Source organism: Aquarana catesbeiana, linkage group LG05 (genome assembly GCF_042186555.1).
Source record: "Aquarana catesbeiana isolate 2022-GZ linkage group LG05, ASM4218655v1, whole genome shotgun sequence".
In the NCBI taxonomy this organism is placed as follows: Eukaryota; Metazoa; Chordata; class Amphibia; order Anura; family Ranidae; genus Aquarana; species Aquarana catesbeiana.
In genome coordinates this window covers 388,214,528-388,232,153 of record NC_133328.1, presented here as the reverse complement: position 1 = coordinate 388,232,153, position 17,626 = coordinate 388,214,528, and positions in this window count along the sequence as shown.

Genomic DNA, 17,626 nt, shown 5'->3' with positions numbered 1-17,626 from the left:
CAGATGTGCCTCTTCCACTTCGGGACCAATGTCCCTCACATCTGAGCCGGCGATCGGCTTTTTTTTCTACTCGCGCTGTCAGCATGAGTAGAAAAAAAAAACGATCACCGATCTTTTGTTTACATCATGTGATCAGCTGTCATTGGCTGACAGCTGATCACATGATAAGGGGCCGGGACCGGCCCCATCCTTATGCTGGCCATACACTATACGAAAAATCGGCCGAAAAATCGTTCGTATGGACACTTCGTTCGTTTTTCGGCAAGTTAGTGGGTACAAATCGATAATCGTTTATGACGTTTTTGTGGAAAAAAAACGAACGGCATGTTTGGAAAATTTCTGCCGAACGTACGATAAATTGCAAGGTTAATGTGTTTCCCGTCCGAACTGCCTGCACTAGGTATATGTAAAAAAACGAACAAAAGATTATTTATTCATGTCCACTGAACAGATTATCGGACATTATATGATGGCACGATCGTTTGCGGTAACGGTCGAACGTTCGTTTTTCGAAAATGGGTTCGGCCGATTTTCTGTATAGTGTATGGCCAGCATTAGATCGGTGATCACCCGAGTCTCAGTGTGCACAGGGGAGCTCGTCATATGACGGCCTCCCGGGAATTCAGGTCCGCGCTGTGGCCGTCATTCGGCCATAGCGCAGATGTCAAGTGGTTAAACATTGCAATGTTTCTAAGCATCTCAGTTGAAATGTTTTTTTTTGCAGGTAGCATCACCTGAGGTGCTTTTGGGTGTAGCTTGATTGGGGCGAATTCCTTAAATAGCCTGCCTGGTGAGTGCTATTTTTGTTGTGAACAAGGAAGCTATCGCTTGTGAAACACATCAACTGCTTTCCCTGTGTTTGTCTGACAAATTCGTGACAAAGGTAACATTAAGCATATTTTGGAGTCTCAGAGTGCGACCATTTTTAAAAAATCTTATTTGTACTGATTAAGGGCCAGTTCACACCATAGAAACGCAGTCTGGATGCGTTCCAGATGCTTTTCTGCGTGCGTGTTTTTGACACGTTTTTAAAGCGTTCCAGTGCGTTTTTGGTGTGTTTTTGATGCAGTCCAAAGTGCATTCCCCCCCCCCCCCTCTTTTTTTCCTTAACCTGTAGGGCCAATTCACACCATGTGCAGTCCAGTGCGTTTTTTTTTCTGCATCAAAAACGCATTGAAATTAGGTTATATGATTTCCAATGGCTTAGTTCACACCAGTGCTTGCAGTTCCAGAAAAAAAGTAGAACATGCTGCATTTTTGTTGCACTGGATTGTACTGGAACGCTGTAAAAAGCACCAAAAATGCACTGGAACACACATGTCCTTTTTTAAGGTTAAGAAAAAGGATGGGGAAAAAATGCACTGGACTGTATCAATAATGCACTGGAACGCATCAAAAACGTTTCAATAACATGCATGCAGAAAAGCATCTGGAACGCATCTGGACTGCTTTTCTATGGTGTGAACTGGCCCTAAATAAGGACGTGTCTGTTTCAGTGCGTTTTTGATGCGTTTTACAGCGTTCCAGTGCAGGAAAAATGCAGCATGCTCTACTTTTTTTCTGGAACTGGAACGCACTGGAACTGCAAGCACTGGTGTGAACTATGCCATTGGAAATCATATAACCTACTTTCCAAGCGTTTTTTGATGCATAAAAAAACCCACACTGCACTGCATGTGGTGTGAACTGGCCCTGAATGATAGTCATATGATCTTGTATCGTATAAGAAAAATATTCGTGCTTGTCCCATAATAATAATAATAATAATTTATTATTATTAATTTTGCATGAACTGTCGTGTTCGGCTCTCGAAAGCTGTGTACTAAGGATCAGATTATCATAGGATCGCTTTGAAAGTAGTATTTTTTTGTACAATTTTCTCATTGAGTGGAATAAAAAAAAAGCATTTGTTCAGCGGTCCAGGTGTGTTTTTTCGATGCGGTTCTGATCCGAATTTGCAAGGCTCAGTGCCGGATTTTTGTCACAGCTGCGATTTCAATTCTGGCCAATACATAGCAGATAAAGTGTGTCAACTCCTGTAGTAGGAGAGCAATCCATGCTGAAATACTGAACGGAATTCTGAACACAACTGAACACGTGCAATTCATATGCATTCCCATAGAACTCAATGAGCCTGGAATTCGCACCTGAACCGCACCGCAGTGATCAGAAAACACACTACTTTAAAAGTCGCACTGCAGATGCACCGCATATATGTGAACAGCTTCAATGGAAATCAATGTTATTTCACATATCATGTGAACCTGATGCGGTTCAAAACGCATCCAATGTGCACATATGTGAACCGAGTCTTATAGTCCGTACACATGTTCCGAAAATCGGATGAAAAATTCCGCATCTTTCGAGAGTCGATCACGACAATTCACGCAAAATTATCCGATCGGACAAGCATGAAAAATTTTGTTGTACGATACCAGAACAAATGATTTTTGTTTATTTAGTAAAGTTGTTGTTCAAAAATACAATACTAATAGACTACAACACATTGCTTACAAATTTTTATTCTGTCCTACGAGAATTTACGTAACTTTAGTAAACTCTTGATCTTCGAAATGAGACTAGCATGCAAAAAAAACAAAAACAAAACAGTGATCCTTCGTCCGATCTTCTCATTCGTGTGTTCCAGGCAATAGACTAGGTTCACACTTCTGTGTGTCGCTGCTCAGTGAAATCGCACTGCTCTGCGAAAATGCGCAGGGGTGCCAGCATGTAAAATCACAGTGCGGGTGTGGGAACTGCAGGGAAAATGCATGGCCAAAAAGACCATGCGATTTTCATGCTACCGCATTTTTGAAAAGGATCATGCATCTATATTTTGCAGAAATGCAGGCACGGCAGCCCATTAATTTGAATGGGCTACCCTGCCTGTGCAAACGCGGCCTGTAAAAACGCATAGGTGTGAACCTAGTGTTATTTTTTTTTTTTTTTTGAGCTGTTTATACCTATGTTCTCTGTCCTCTGCTGGTTCACAGGGATCTAGGCCCCGTTCACACTGGTGCACTTTTGCCGCTCTAAAACGCACTTTCCCAGCACAGCAAAAGTGCATTAATCCTTTCATGCCTATTACTGACATTTGTTGCTTACAAGATAAAATCTGTATTTTTTGATAGAAAATTACTTAGAACCCCCAAACATTATATATAATCTTTCTCTTTTATGTCATATGGTATTTGCGCAGCGGTCTTTCAAACACAATTTTTTGGGGAAAAAAGAAAAGACTTTCATCAATAAAAAAAAAAACACTAAAGTTAGCCCAATTTTTATGTATAATGTAAAAGATGATGTTACGCTGAGTAAATAGATACCTAACATGTCATGCTTTCAAATTGCGCACACTCGTGGAATGGCGACAAACAATGGTACTTAAAAATCTCAATAGGAGACGCTTTAAAAATTTCTACTGGTTACAGTTTTGGAGTTACATAGGAGGTCTAGTTCTAGAATTATTGTTCTCGCTCTATTGATCGCATCAATACCTCACATGTGTGGTTTGAACGTTTACATTTGTGGGCGCGACTTACGTATGTGTTCGCTTCTGCATGCGAGCACGGAGGGACGGGCGCTTTCAATTTTTTTAATTATTATTTATTTTATTTAAATTTTTTAATTTTTACACTGTTCTTATCATTTTTATTGCTGTCACAAGGAATGTAAACATCCTTAGTGACAGTAATAGTCAGTGAGAGGTACTCTTTATGGAGGAATCTGGGGTCTATAAGGCCCCTTATCCCTCCTTTGCACTTTAAAGTATTCAAAATGCCAAAATCTGGGTTTTGGAATACTAGGGATTTTTAAAACTCGGCGCCATTGGCAGCCGAGTAAAGCGGAAGGGAAATGACATTGTTTCCAGGTTACTAGATAGGAGACCCAATTGGAGCCGATTCCAGCTTCATTCGGTCTTCGGCCAGCTGGTAAAACGTGTCGGCTGGCTGCATCCCCTCCCGCTCCTTAGGATAACAGCCGAGCGGCTTTTTAGCAACATCGGTTGTTACTGTCAGTTGTCACTAAAAAGCCAACCGCTGGCTCTAAAAAACGGTATGGGGGGTGGGGGTGGTGATGCCTGCAGTATAACCCCTTCAGGTCGTACCTGTTAATCTGAAATCTTCTCTTCTTTACATACATTCAAAGCGCAGAATTTATAAAGCTTGATTGGACTGTCAAAAAAAAAGAGAAGGGGGCAGAGAACTGCAATTACACTCGGCAAAGCTCAATGAGAATCACGTCAACTTTTTCCCAGCTGGTCAGGGATGAAAATGCATGCGTTGAATAGAAGTCGCACTGCAAGTCGGATCATCATGATCCGACTTGCGGTGCGACTTGTGTTCTGAGGATGAAGAGGAGCCCTCACCAAAATGAAAAAAAAAATTGGCGTTATACCAGGCCCTTCGGTAAAAAAACTACGTGCCCCCCCCCCCCCCCAAATCCATACCAAACCCTTATCCAAGCACGCAGCCAGGCCGGTCAGGAAAGGGGGTGGGGATGAGCAAGCCCCCCCTCCTCCTGAACTGTACCAGGCCGCATGCCCTCTAAATGGGGGGAGGTGCTTGGGGGTGGGGCAATTCTCCCCCACTCTGAAGCACCTTGTCCCCATGTTGATGAGGACAAGAGCCTCTTCCCGACAACCCTGGCCGTTGGTTGTTGGGGTCTGCGGGCGGGAGGCTTATCGGAATCTGGGAGCCCCCTTTAATAAGGGGGCCCCCATATCCCGGCCCCCCACCCTATGTGAATGAGTATGGGGTACATCGTACCCCTACCCATTAACCTGGGGAAAAAAGTGTCAAAAATAAAACACTATCCAGGGTTTTAAAGTAGTTTATTAGTCAGCTCCGGGGGTCTCTTCCGACTTCTGGGGGTCTCTTCTTTCTTCTCCGCGCTCTCCGGCCTCTTCTTCAGGTCTCCAGTTCTTCTGCCGCTCTCCGGTTCTTCTGCCGGGCTCCTCCACTACAGTACTTGCCACTGGAGTCCTCTTCCACTCCTCCATGACGACATCACAGAGCTGGTGGATGTTAGAGAACATCGGCTTCTTTAGCAAGGCAGTGGTCGTCTTGGAGGTGTGTTTGGGGTCGTTATCATGTTGTAATACTCCCCTGCGGCCCAGTCTCTGAAGGGAGGGGATCATGCTCTGCTTCAGTATGTCACAGTACATGTTGGCATTCATGGTTCCCTCAATGAACTGTAGCTCCCCAGTGTTGGCAGCACTCATGCAGCCCCAGACCATGACACTCCCACTACCATGCTTGACTGTAGGCAAGACACACTTTTTTTTGTACTCCTCACCTGGTTGACCCCACACGCTTGACACCATATGAACCAAATAAGTTTATTGTGATCTCATCAGACCACAGGACATGGTTCCAGTAATCCATGTACTTAGCCTGCTTGTCTTCAGCAAACTGTTTGTGGGCTTTCTTGTGCATCATCTTTAGAAGAGGCTTCCTTCTGGGACGACAGTCATGCAGACCAATTTGATGCAGTGTGCGGCGTATGTTCTGAGCACTGACAGGCTGACCTCCCACCCCTTCAACCTCTTCAGCAATGCTGACAGTACTCATACATCTATTTCCCAAAGACAACCTCTGGATATGACGCTGAGCATGTGCACTCAACTTCTTTGGTCGACCATGATGAGGCCTGTTCTGAGTGGAACCTGTCCTCTTAAACCTCTGTATGGTCTTGGCCACCGTGCTGCAGCTCAGTTTCAGGGTCTTGGCAATCTTCTTATAGCCTCTTTATGTAGAGCAACAATTCTTTTTTTCAGATCCTCAGAGAGTTCTTTGCCAATAGGTGCCATGTTGAACTTCAAATGACCAGTTTGAGAGAGTGAGAGCGATAACACCAAATTTAACACACCTGCTCCCCATTCACACCTGAAACCTTGTAACACTAACGAGTCACACGACACTGGGGAGGGAAAATGGCTAATTGGGCCCAGTCTGGACATTTTCACTTAGGGGTGTACTCACTTTTGTTGCCAGCTGTTTAGACATTAATGGCTGTGTGTTGAGTTATTCTGAGGGGACAGCACATTTACACTGTTATACAAGCTGTACTCTCATTACTTTACATTGTAGTAAAGTGTCATTTCTTCAGTGTTGTCACATGAAAAGATATAATAAAATATTTACAAAAATGTGAGGGGTGTACTCACTTTTGTGAGATACTGTACATAATTTAGAACAAGTTGCAAAAATGAAGAATTTTATGCCACGGGCGTAAAAAAATGCATTTCAAAGTATTTTTTTTGTTTACTGATCTGACTGCAGGTTTATTATTTTCAATAGGGACCAAAAAAAAAATTTGAGGAATAATTATATAATGTTTGTTTTATTACAAAGCAGTTTTTTTCATTGCTGAACAAACCCCTTCCTAAAATGTCTTTGTAAAAACGCAGCCTTTTCTCTTGGAGTATGAAATAAAATCCTGTAAAGCAAGAAATATTACATATAGTATTTCTTCTATTACAAAGCATATTATTTCATTCCTACACTATTTTTAACAGAAACCTGTCCAAGAAAGTCTAATGCCCCGTACACACAAAAGGATTTTACGATGGAAAATGTGTGATAGGACCTTGTTGTCAGAAATTCCGACCATGTGTAGGCTCCATCACACATTTTCCATAGGAATTTCCGTCACACAAAATTTGAGATCTGGTTCTCGAATTTTCCGACAACAAAATCTGTTGTCGGAAATTCCGATCGTGTGTACACAATTCCGACGCACAAAGTGCCACGCATGCTCGGAATCAAGCAGAAGAGCAGCACTGGCTATTGAACTTCATTTTTCTCGGCTCTTCGTACGTGTTGTACGTCACCGCGCTCTTGACGTTCGGAATTTCTGACCAACTTTGTGTGACTGTGTGTATGCAAGACAAGTTTGAGCCAACATCCGTCGGAAAAAATCCCATGGATTTTGTTGTCGGAAAATCCTATCGTGTGAACAGGGCATGACTGTGCATGAATACATAAGTATATGAAGAATGTCTTTCTATTAAAAAATTGCATAGCACCTGTATTAGGTAGGAGGAGGAATAGTGCCCCATCACATGTATTAGTTGGAGAAAAAGTGCCCCATTGTTGGTGTCAGTGGGAGGCATAAGTGGCCCATCATTTGTTTCAGTGTAAGGAATAGTCCCCCATCATTGAGTGTCAATAGGAGGAATAATGCCCCACTGTTGGGGTAATTGGGAGTAATAGTGGCCCATTATTGGTGTCATGGGGGGCGTTTTAATTCCCCATTGTTAGGGTAAGTGGGAGGAATAGTGCCCCATTGTTGATGTCAGTCGGAGAAATAGGACCCCAATCAATGGTGTCAATGGATGAAATAGTACCGCATCATTGGTGTTAGTGGAAGGAATAGTGACCCATCATTGGTGTCAATGGGTGGAATAGTGCAGCATCATTGGTGTCAGTGGGTGGAATAATACCCCATAGCTGGTGTCAGTAGGTGGAATAGTTCCCAATAGTTAGTGTCAGTGGGAGGAATAGTGCCCCATTGTTGTTGTCCTTGGGAACAATAGTGCCCCATCAACGGTGTCAATAGGTGAAATAGTGCCGCATCCTTGCTGTCAGTGGGAGGAATAGTGCTCCATTGTTGGTGTTGTTGGGGAGAATAATGCCCCACCGTTGGTGTCAGTGGGAGGAATAATGACCCAGCACTGGTGTCAATGGGTGGAATAATGCCGTATCAACGGGTTGAATAGTGCCCCCATAGTTGGTGTCAGTGGGAGGAATAGTGCCCCATTGTTGGTGGAATAGTGCCACATCGTTGATGTCAGTGGGAGGAATAGTGCTTCATAGTTGGTGTCAGTGGGAGGAATGGTACCCCATTGTTGGTGTTGATGGGAAGAATAGTGACCCACTAGTGTCAATGGGTGGAATAGTGCCACATCATTGGTGTCGGTGGGAGGAATAATGACCCTTTACTGGTGTCAATGGGTGGAATAATGCCTCATCATTGGTGTCAATGGGTGGAATAATGCCTCATCATTGGTGTCAATGGGTGGAATAGTGCCCCCATAGTTGGCGTCAGTGGGAGGAATGCCCCATTGTTGGTGTTGATGGGAAGAATAGTGACCCATCACTAGTGTCAATGGGTGGAATAGTGCCACATCATTGGTGTCGGTGGGAGGAATAATGCCTCATCATTGGTGTCAATGGGTGGAATAATGCCTCATCATTGGTGTCAATGGGTGGAATAGTGCCCCCATAGTTGGCGTCAGTGGGAGGAATGCCCCATTGTTGGTGTTGATGGGAAGAATAGTGACCCATCACTGGTGTCAATGGTGGAATAATGCTGCATCGTTGGTGTCAATGGGTGGAATAGTGCCCCATTGTTGGTGCTGGTAGGAAGAATAGTGACCCATCACTGGTGTCAATGAGTGGAATAGTAACCCAGCATTGGTGTCAATTGGTGGAATAATGCTGCATCATTGGTGTTGGTGGGAGGAATAGTGCCCCATCGTTGGATTCAGTGGGGCGAATAGCGCCCCATCGTTGGTGTCAGTGGGGTGAATAGTGCCCCATCGGTGTCAGTGGAAGATTTTATCATTCCACACTTTTGGTGTCAGTGGAAGGAATGGTGCCTCATCAGTGGTGTCAGTATAAGCAATAGTGCCTCGTACCAGTGGGAAGAATGGTTCCCCAAGGGCCAGATAAGGCAGTTTGAAGACCACTGATCTAAGTCTATGCAGAATTAATGCAAGGACACATAACAAATGTGTCGTGTTCATACTATACTGCTACATTGAGGTGGGTTGCGATGTGCTGTGTAAAAATGCAGACGTGCTGTAATATTATGCACTGTACTTCACTTCACCATAAAATGTTGCCGTGCATAGAGCTGAAGTGTCATTTCGTGACACTTCAATAAAGTTGAAAAACAGAAAAAAAAAGTGTACAGTGTGATGCGTTGTTACAATGCATCTCACTGTCTCCAACACAACGCACACCAGTACGCACACGCTTTAGTGAGTGGCCTGGTATAGACAAGCCCTTAATCTCTTACAAGGAAGTGTATTTCATTGCTGTATTTTTTATAACCCATAGCCACCCACAGAACACATACTGTATATTCCCCCTAGCCGTCCATGAAACGCCCACATAATACCTTTTAATGTCTATATGTGCATATATATCCATGGATGGACAAGGTTTCTGTTTCTGTGCTCACACACTGCGCAAACTGTTCCTGATCTTGTGACTATTGTGACAGCCAATTACAGTGGCCATGTAATAGGGCAGTCCTTCACACTCCTCCAGGCGCATAGACCCTGTTCAATGGATGCCTGGGCTGGGTGAGAAAAGAAAAGTGTAGAGAAAAAGCTCCATACGGTATTGCCTCCACTAACTCTTTTACACTTGCAATGTCCCCTGAAGAGCGATCCATGTCTGGATCACTTTTCAGAGGGCATTTGACAGGTGGTAAGAAGGTGTTATAATGCCTCCTCACCGCCGGATTTAAAGCGGAACTTCAGTCTTTTTTTTATCTTTCCATCTATTAAATATTCCGACCTTGTTGTTTTAACTTTGGATAGTAAAACATTTTTTTTCTGCCAGTAAATACCTTATACAGCCCACTTCCTGTTTCTTGTCTGGAAAAATGCCTAGGCTTAAGACATCATGCACAACTCTCCCTCTCACTCTCATGAGTTTGCCAGGAAGGGAGGGGGATGAGTCATTAGAGGACCAATGAGAACTGCAGAGCTGGAGGTGTGCCTCTGTCTGTCTGTGTAAATCCAAGAAGTGAACAGTTAAAATGTCTGCAGCCAGACTCAGTGGAGGGAGATTTTTGCAGCATATTTGGCAAGTACAGAATCACAGTACATAGCTCCCAACAGTCCCTGATTTTGAGGGACTGTCCCTGATTTGGAACAAAGTCCCTCTGTCCCTCTCTCCTTCTCACTTGTCCCTTATGTTGGTCTGATCTATATAGTTGTGTAAAAAATGCACTTTTTATCTTTCAAAAAGTGTTTCCCAGTGTTAAACCTTTCATCTGATTTCTAAATTGCTGCATTTGTACATTTCAAAAGCCAATATCAAGGATTTATAGTTTTAAAAAAAAGCACTTGTGGGTAACTGATCATTATTTTTTTTGTATAATTCTCCTTTAAGGAGGTGTGGCAGGGGGTGTGTCCAATGCCTATATACTTTTGCCAATAGGTGTCCCTCGTTCCCATCTCAAAAAATTGGGAGGCATGACAGTATATATAAAATAATATGCAAAGTGATTGGAGGGAAGCTTCAGAATGGCAAAGATGTTTTTATTACAAATTATGTGAGCAGACTGCAGTTCCTCTTTAACCCTCTAATGCCATACTATCATGCCGCAATCGCCTGCATCAGGCTGATCCTAGGGTCACAGACGCCTGGGTGCAGAAATATTTCTGGCGCCCCCACATGGGTGTGGTCATCTTACTAACTCCTCCCCTTTACAAATGTTTCTATGGCAACAACTCAAACACAGAGATGCTCTCCAAGAAGTCTTTGTTACCCTGGGATCCTCCCATGGTTTTTAACAATAAAGAAAATACAAGAAGAGAGTACACTAATGGGACCTGGATGGAGGTCTATCTGATGCACACAGAGAGGGCTTCTGTTAGAGAGTCTGTTAGAGACTGCAGACATAGTACAGGGGATGGTCAGAGACTGCAGACATGATACAAGACATGGTCAGAGACTACAGACATGATACAAGACATGGTCAGAGACTGCAGACATAGTACAAGAGATGGTCAGAGACTACAGACATGATACAAGAGATGGTCAGAGAATGCAGACATGATACAAGAGATGGTCAGAGACGGCAGACATGATACAAGAGATGGTCAGAGACGGCAGACATGATACAAGAGATGGTCAGAGACTGCAGACATGATACAAGAGATGGTCAGAGACGGCAGACATGATACAAGAGATGGTCAGAGACGGCAGACATGATACAAGAGATGGTCAGAGACGGCAGACATGATACAAGAGATAGTCAGATACTGCAGCTGAGATACAGCAGATAGTCAGAGACTGCAGACATAGTACAAGAGATAGTCAGAGACTGCAGACATGACATGATACAAGAGATTGTCATAGACTGCAGACATACTACAGGAGATGGGTAAGGGTAAGTCATATCGTGAAGCTCATCCACGGTTGACATTCATACTGTACCTTTTCACTTTATAATTAGTGTTCACTGTTTGTGTCAGTTGGGCGGTCAGGGTTTCTCAGCATGTTAGGTGTTTTGTTTGTTCAGATGGAATCCCCTTTCCATTTGAAGCCTTCACTATACACTGGGGTCACATCACTATTTTTGCACCTTCACTCATTAATTTACCTGTTAATGTCTAGATAGCATTTCTATGCCAATTCATTTTATATATTGAGGGCTAATTTTAGCCACACTCGTCTGCTATCACTGGCACATATATACATATATATTTGACCACGCTTTGCACTTTTATGAATTAACTGGTATGTTAGATTAATGGAATACTACTACCACAAATATAAATATGTACAACTTTCAGCAACTGTGGGCCGGGTATGTGTTTAATAGGTATTAGTGTTTGCTACACTTAACATGCCCTATTACTACTATCCTATACACGCCTTATTGGTTACCTCCTTACTATCCCCATCATTGTTGTGTTTAATTCATCACATATTGGGATTTTAATATCTTTATTGGTGACACACACACACAGTTTTTATCACTTAAAACGGAGTTCCACACAAAAATGGAACTTCCGCTTTTCGGAACCCTCCCCCCCTCCGGTGTCACATTTGGCACCTTTCAGGGGGGAGGGGGGTGCAGATACCTGTCTAAGACAGGTATTTCCACCCACTTCCGGCATAGACTCCCACGGCATAGACTCCCACGGGTGGACTCCCTCTTTAACTGACTTTTCCTCCTTGTCATTAGCGCATTTTTTACTCATATATTAAACAACACCATTATGTTTTCAGGTGTGTGGCGTTTTTTCTTTCCTTTGGTTGCATTTACATCGACCACAAGGATGTCAGATCTGTGAACACACCACGTTGTTACCATCTCCCCGCCCCTTCACAGCTCCCATGGGGAAAAGGAGTTGACCTCTGGACACGCCCGGGGGAGACCCTCTGTATGTTACTATATATATTGCTACACATAAGCATGCCTTCTGTATCCAACCAGATTACCTTTCCGGCGAGAGTTGACCAGCATTTGGCACTACCTATAAGTTACAGATATTGAGATATACGCATACATACATGGCTCTCCTCCTGCCCTTTCCCCCTACTACCCCTTCCTCCCTTTTTAATTTTAATTTTTTTTGTTTATTATTATTATTATTCATTGATTCATTTTTTATCTCCAGATACCTACCTGTGCCTCTCCTGAGGAAGCGAGAATTACCTTGCGAAACGCGTAGAGATCATTCGTGCAGCAGCTCTAGATCAATTGGGGTATCTGTATGGTGCTTTCAGGTCCCGCATGTCTATTTTTTCATATGAACTCTATGCAGCACCATTCATGTTTATCATTTATGTCTTCTTTATCAATGTGGTACATACTGTATATACTCGAGTATAAGCCGACCCGAATATAAGCTGAGGCACCTAATTTTACCACAAAAAACTGGGAAAACGTATTGACTCGAGTATAAGCCTAGGGTGGGAAATGCAGCAGCTACTGGCAAACAATGCCCATCTGCAGCCTCACTGTGCCCATCTGCAGCCTCACTGTGCCCATCTGCAGCCTGTATCATCAGTGCCCATCTGCAGCCTCACTGTGCCCACCTGTACCTTTGATTACAAACAGCGGGTGGATCCTGCTGTGTCATGCAACTGCAGTCTTAACTGTTTGGCGACCGTCCACTGTCACAAAGCCTCGCCTCCTCCTCGTCCGTGATAGACGGAACACTGATTCAGTTTCCCAGCATTGTATCAGTGTTCAGTTTTCCATCTATCATGGACGAGGAGGAGGCGGGGCTTTGTTACAGTGGACGGCTGCCAAACAGTTAAGACTGCATGACACAGCGGGAAACCATCACTCGAGTATAAGCCGAGGGGGGCTTTTTCAGCGTAAAAAAATGTGCTGCAAAAGTTGGCTTATACTCGAGTATATATGGTATGTTTTTCAATGTCTGAGGTGTGACTCTTTAAAAGCCCTGTGCGCAAAACGTTTTTTTCTGTGTTGTACATACTACAAGAGATGGTCAGAGACTGATGACATGATACAAGGAATGGTCAGAGACTGTGGAAATGATACAAGAGATCAATGCATCAAATGCAGCCTAAGAGTGCCCATCAAATGCATCCTCATCAGTTCCCACCAATTGCATCCTCATCAGTTCCCACCAATTGCATCCTCATCAGTTCCCACCAATTGCATCCTCATCAGTTCCCACCAATTGCAGCCTTATCAGTGCCCACCAAAGGCAGCCTTATCAGTGCCAACCAAATGCAGCTTATTTAGTGCCCATCAATTGCAGCCTGCCAGTGTCCACCAAATCCAGCTTATCAGTGCCCATGAATTGCAGCCTGCCAGTGTCCACCAAATCCAGCTTATCAGTGCCCATGAATTGCAGCCTGCCAGTGCCCATAAATTGCAGCCTGCCAGTGCCCATGAATTGCAGCCTGCCAGTCCCCATGAATTGCAGCCTGCCAGTGCCCATCAATTGCAGCCTGCCAGTGCTCACCAATTGCAGCCTACCAGTGCCCACCAAATGCAACTTATCAGTGCCCATCAAATGCAGCTCATCAGTGCCCACCAAAAGCAGCCTGCCAGTGCCCACCAAAAGCAGCCTGCCAGTGCCCACCAATTGCAGCCTGCCAGTGCCCACCAATTGCAGCTTACCAGTGCCCCTGGATGAAATAGAGCGGCGACGATCTCCTGCTGTCATGGAGCTTGGATTTGAATCTCCCAAGCCGGCCACTGTAACAAAGTCCTGCCTCCTAGACCAGCTCGCGGCTCCTATGATACACGTCACACTGATTCAATTCCACTGCATTGGATCAGTGTGTTCTCACAGAAGCCTGTCTAGGAAGTGAGACTGTGCTACAGCGCAGTCGGGCATTTCAGACAAAAGCTCACATGGTGTGTGTGCAGTAGCAACTCTAGGAACAATATATAGGGGGGGCACAAAAGATACCACAGTCCAAACTGGGGGGGGGGGCACTAATAATTTTCGCACTGGTCTCAGAGGAGGAACTAATAACCCTCAGCACTAATGTCAGCGGACGCACTATTAACCCCCATCACTGGTGTCAGTGGACGCACTATTAACCCCCATCACTGGTGTCAGTGGACGCATTATTAACCCCCAGCACTGGTGTCAGCAGACGCACTATTAACCGCCTCACTGGTCTCAGCGGATGCACTATTAACCCCCAACACTGGTCTCAGCGGATGCACTATTAACCCCCAACACTGGTCTCAGCGGATACACTATTAACCCCCAGCACTGATCTCAGACACACTATTAACCCCCAACACTGGTCTCAGCGGACGCACTATTAACTCCCAACACTGGGCAACACTGGTCTCAGCGGATGCACTATTAACCCCCAAAACTGGTCTCAGCGGACGCACTATTAACCCCGATCAATGGTCTCAGTGGACGCACTATTAACCCCCATCACTGGTCTCAGCAGACGCACTATTAACCCCCAAAACTGGTCTCAGAGGATGCACTATTAACCCCCAACACGGGTCTCAGTGGACTCACTATTAACCCCCATCACTGGTCTCAGTGGACGCACTATTAACCCCCATCACTGGTCTCAGCAGACGCACTATTAACCCCCAAAACTGGTCTCAGAGGATGCACTATTAACCCCCAACACGGGTTTCAGTGGACGCACTATTAACCCCCATCACTGGTCTCAGCAGACGCACTATTAACCCCCAAAACTGGTCTCAGAGGATGCACTATTAACCCCCAACACGGGTCTCAGCGGACGCACTATTAACCCCCATCACTGGTCTCAGCGGACGCACTAATAACCCCCAACACTGGTCTCATTCAGACGCACTAATAACCCCCAACACTGGTCTCAGCAGACGCACTATTAAGGCAAAAGATAAAAAAATCAATGAATCCACCAGCCTGGGTAGTTTTACCAAATTAAACACCAGCTGTTTCGTCCTTAGGATGGGAAACCTGCCTTATTAAAGCAAGGCACTATATGTGAAAATAAAACTGAATGGGACAAAAAATTGTCTCAGGAACGCCAGATAAGGAAAGGGTCAACCACAGCTTTAGGATGAAATTAAATAGACTTGATTGATGAAACAGATGCACACCCAATGGTAGGGAAATATAAAAGGCAACACTATGTTCTGTATAGAACTGCACCTCTCACTATACCCAGTCAAAGCAATAAAAACATTCTGCAGTTAGCAATAACGTTATTGTAAAAAACAGACACAGAGCACTGTAAATACCACCACCCCAAACCATCAGTCTCCCTTCTCCAGAAGAAAGTAGCGCATGTAACTCCCGACAGAGATGTCAGCAGCTTCTTTTGGAGCAGTGAAGGAGCGGTGTGTTTACCGCTCCTCCACATTGAAATCAATGGGGCAGCGCTGCTATACCGCCGGCAAAACACCGCTATTGCAGCTCATTGCGGGCGGTTTTAAACCTTTCTCGGGTGCTAGCGGGGGGGGGGGGGGGGGTAAAAGCGCCCCGCTAGCAGCCGAAATGCTCCGCAAATCTGAAGGTAAAACGCCACTAAAAATAACGGCATTTTACCGCCAACGCTATGGGCGGCTCGGTGTGAAAGGTATCTTAGTATGTGAACCTCCAAATTGCCTTATTATTAAAGTATCATGTAGCCATTTAAAGATATTAGCATAGTTCTATCCACAACGGGAAATAAGTTGATACAATGAGGAAGAAATAATGTAGCTTATTTTCTTGAACGTGGGAGCAAATAGCCACACCAGCCCCTTTTTGAAATACCAGTCATTAAAAACAAATAATGCTGCAAGCTCAGAGACTCAGATTATTACAGTCCCCTTTGATTATGCATATATTTCACATGAATTGCCGCATAACGGATTCAGTATAATAGCTAGGGATCTCCGTTCCTGAGTGTGACTAGGTAGTAATCAGGGCCAACAGCGTGCATATAGAGTTATATGTGCCTCTCAAATCACACAAGTCACATAGACCTCCACAGTCCACAAGAGGAGCAGATGAATTAGGACAGGAGGGGTTCAGACGAAGCTACCCTTCAAGGCTTACCACTCATATTGAACACCACCTCAGCCAAAGTAAGTTTCTGTTTCTATAGTCTCTCCACGTGGAGGCCGTTTAGAATGAACTGTGATAGCTCCAGATTGCACGTTGGTAATGGCTGTTCAAGTCTCAGGTGTATATTCCAGAGATGCTTCCTGGGGAAATTTGGTCACATGACTTGTCAGATGACGTCTGGAACACAGCTTTTGTAGGCTATTTCATGCACCACTCTTTAGATGTTGAAAATTGTAATGAAAAACCTTTACATTTCTGGATAAGGAGACATGTTTGAGCTCGGTGTTGTACTCTGTATCAAGTACGTTGACGCGTTTCATGCTCGTCAGTGCACTTCGTCAGGACAATAGACACAAGCAAGACACATCCTTATATAGGGAACATTGTCCAATCAGCTTAGCTTGTGTCCTATTAAATACTCTTTGCCATCTTGTGGTAACATAGCTAACTGCAGGTCTTAAAAGATAGGTATTTAAGTACCTCAAGACAATACATAAATCAAACAATATAAAGTTTAATCCTTAATTCTACCATTTTTCGGTCTATGTATAAGTACGTCTTTCTTTACTCTTCACATGGGAATAGCCAAATTCATACCAGCCAAATTCCTTTTACTGAGAAAAAAAAGGGGGGGGGTAAAAAATGGGAAAAATGGGGTGGGGGTGGTAAACAAAAAAAAAAAAAGAGGGCGGATGAAAAAATAAGAATAGGGAGGGGGTGGTAAAAAAAAGGGAGGGTAAAAAATTGGAAAAATGGGGTGGAAGTGGTAAAATAATAATAAAAAGGGAGGGTGAAAAATGGGAAAAATTGAGTGGGGGTGGTAAAAAAGAAAAAAAAAGGGGCGTGTAAAAATGGGGAGGAGGGTGGTAAAAAAAAAGATTTTTAAGGCTCAAGAAGGATCTTTAAGCTCAATTCATTATTTAGACCCTTCGGCTGGAGAGTTTTGAGCTTGAATATCCAGAATTTCTCTTTTCTTAACAGTATTGTATCAAAATCTCCTCTACGATCTGTAAGAGAGAGGGAGAAGAAACCCTTTACCCTTAAACCGGTAGTTTTCCTTTGATGGTAATTAAAAAAATGTTGGGAAACTGGGGTCTCCTCCCTCTGTCTTATGCGTTGTAGATGTTCTCCAAACCTAATACCTAGCTGTCGCTTTGTCTTCCCCACATAGAGTTTTTTACACGGGCATTCGAGGACATACAATACCCTTGTTGTGGCACAGTTTATGAAGGATTTAATTTCAAATTCCTGCTTACCTTCCGAATCAGTGAAAGTTTTTGAACGGTCTACAAATTTACAGGTGCCACAGTGGCATTCGGTGTGGGTACCCCCTTTCTCTTAATCTTTGGTATAGTTGTTCCGATTCGACTT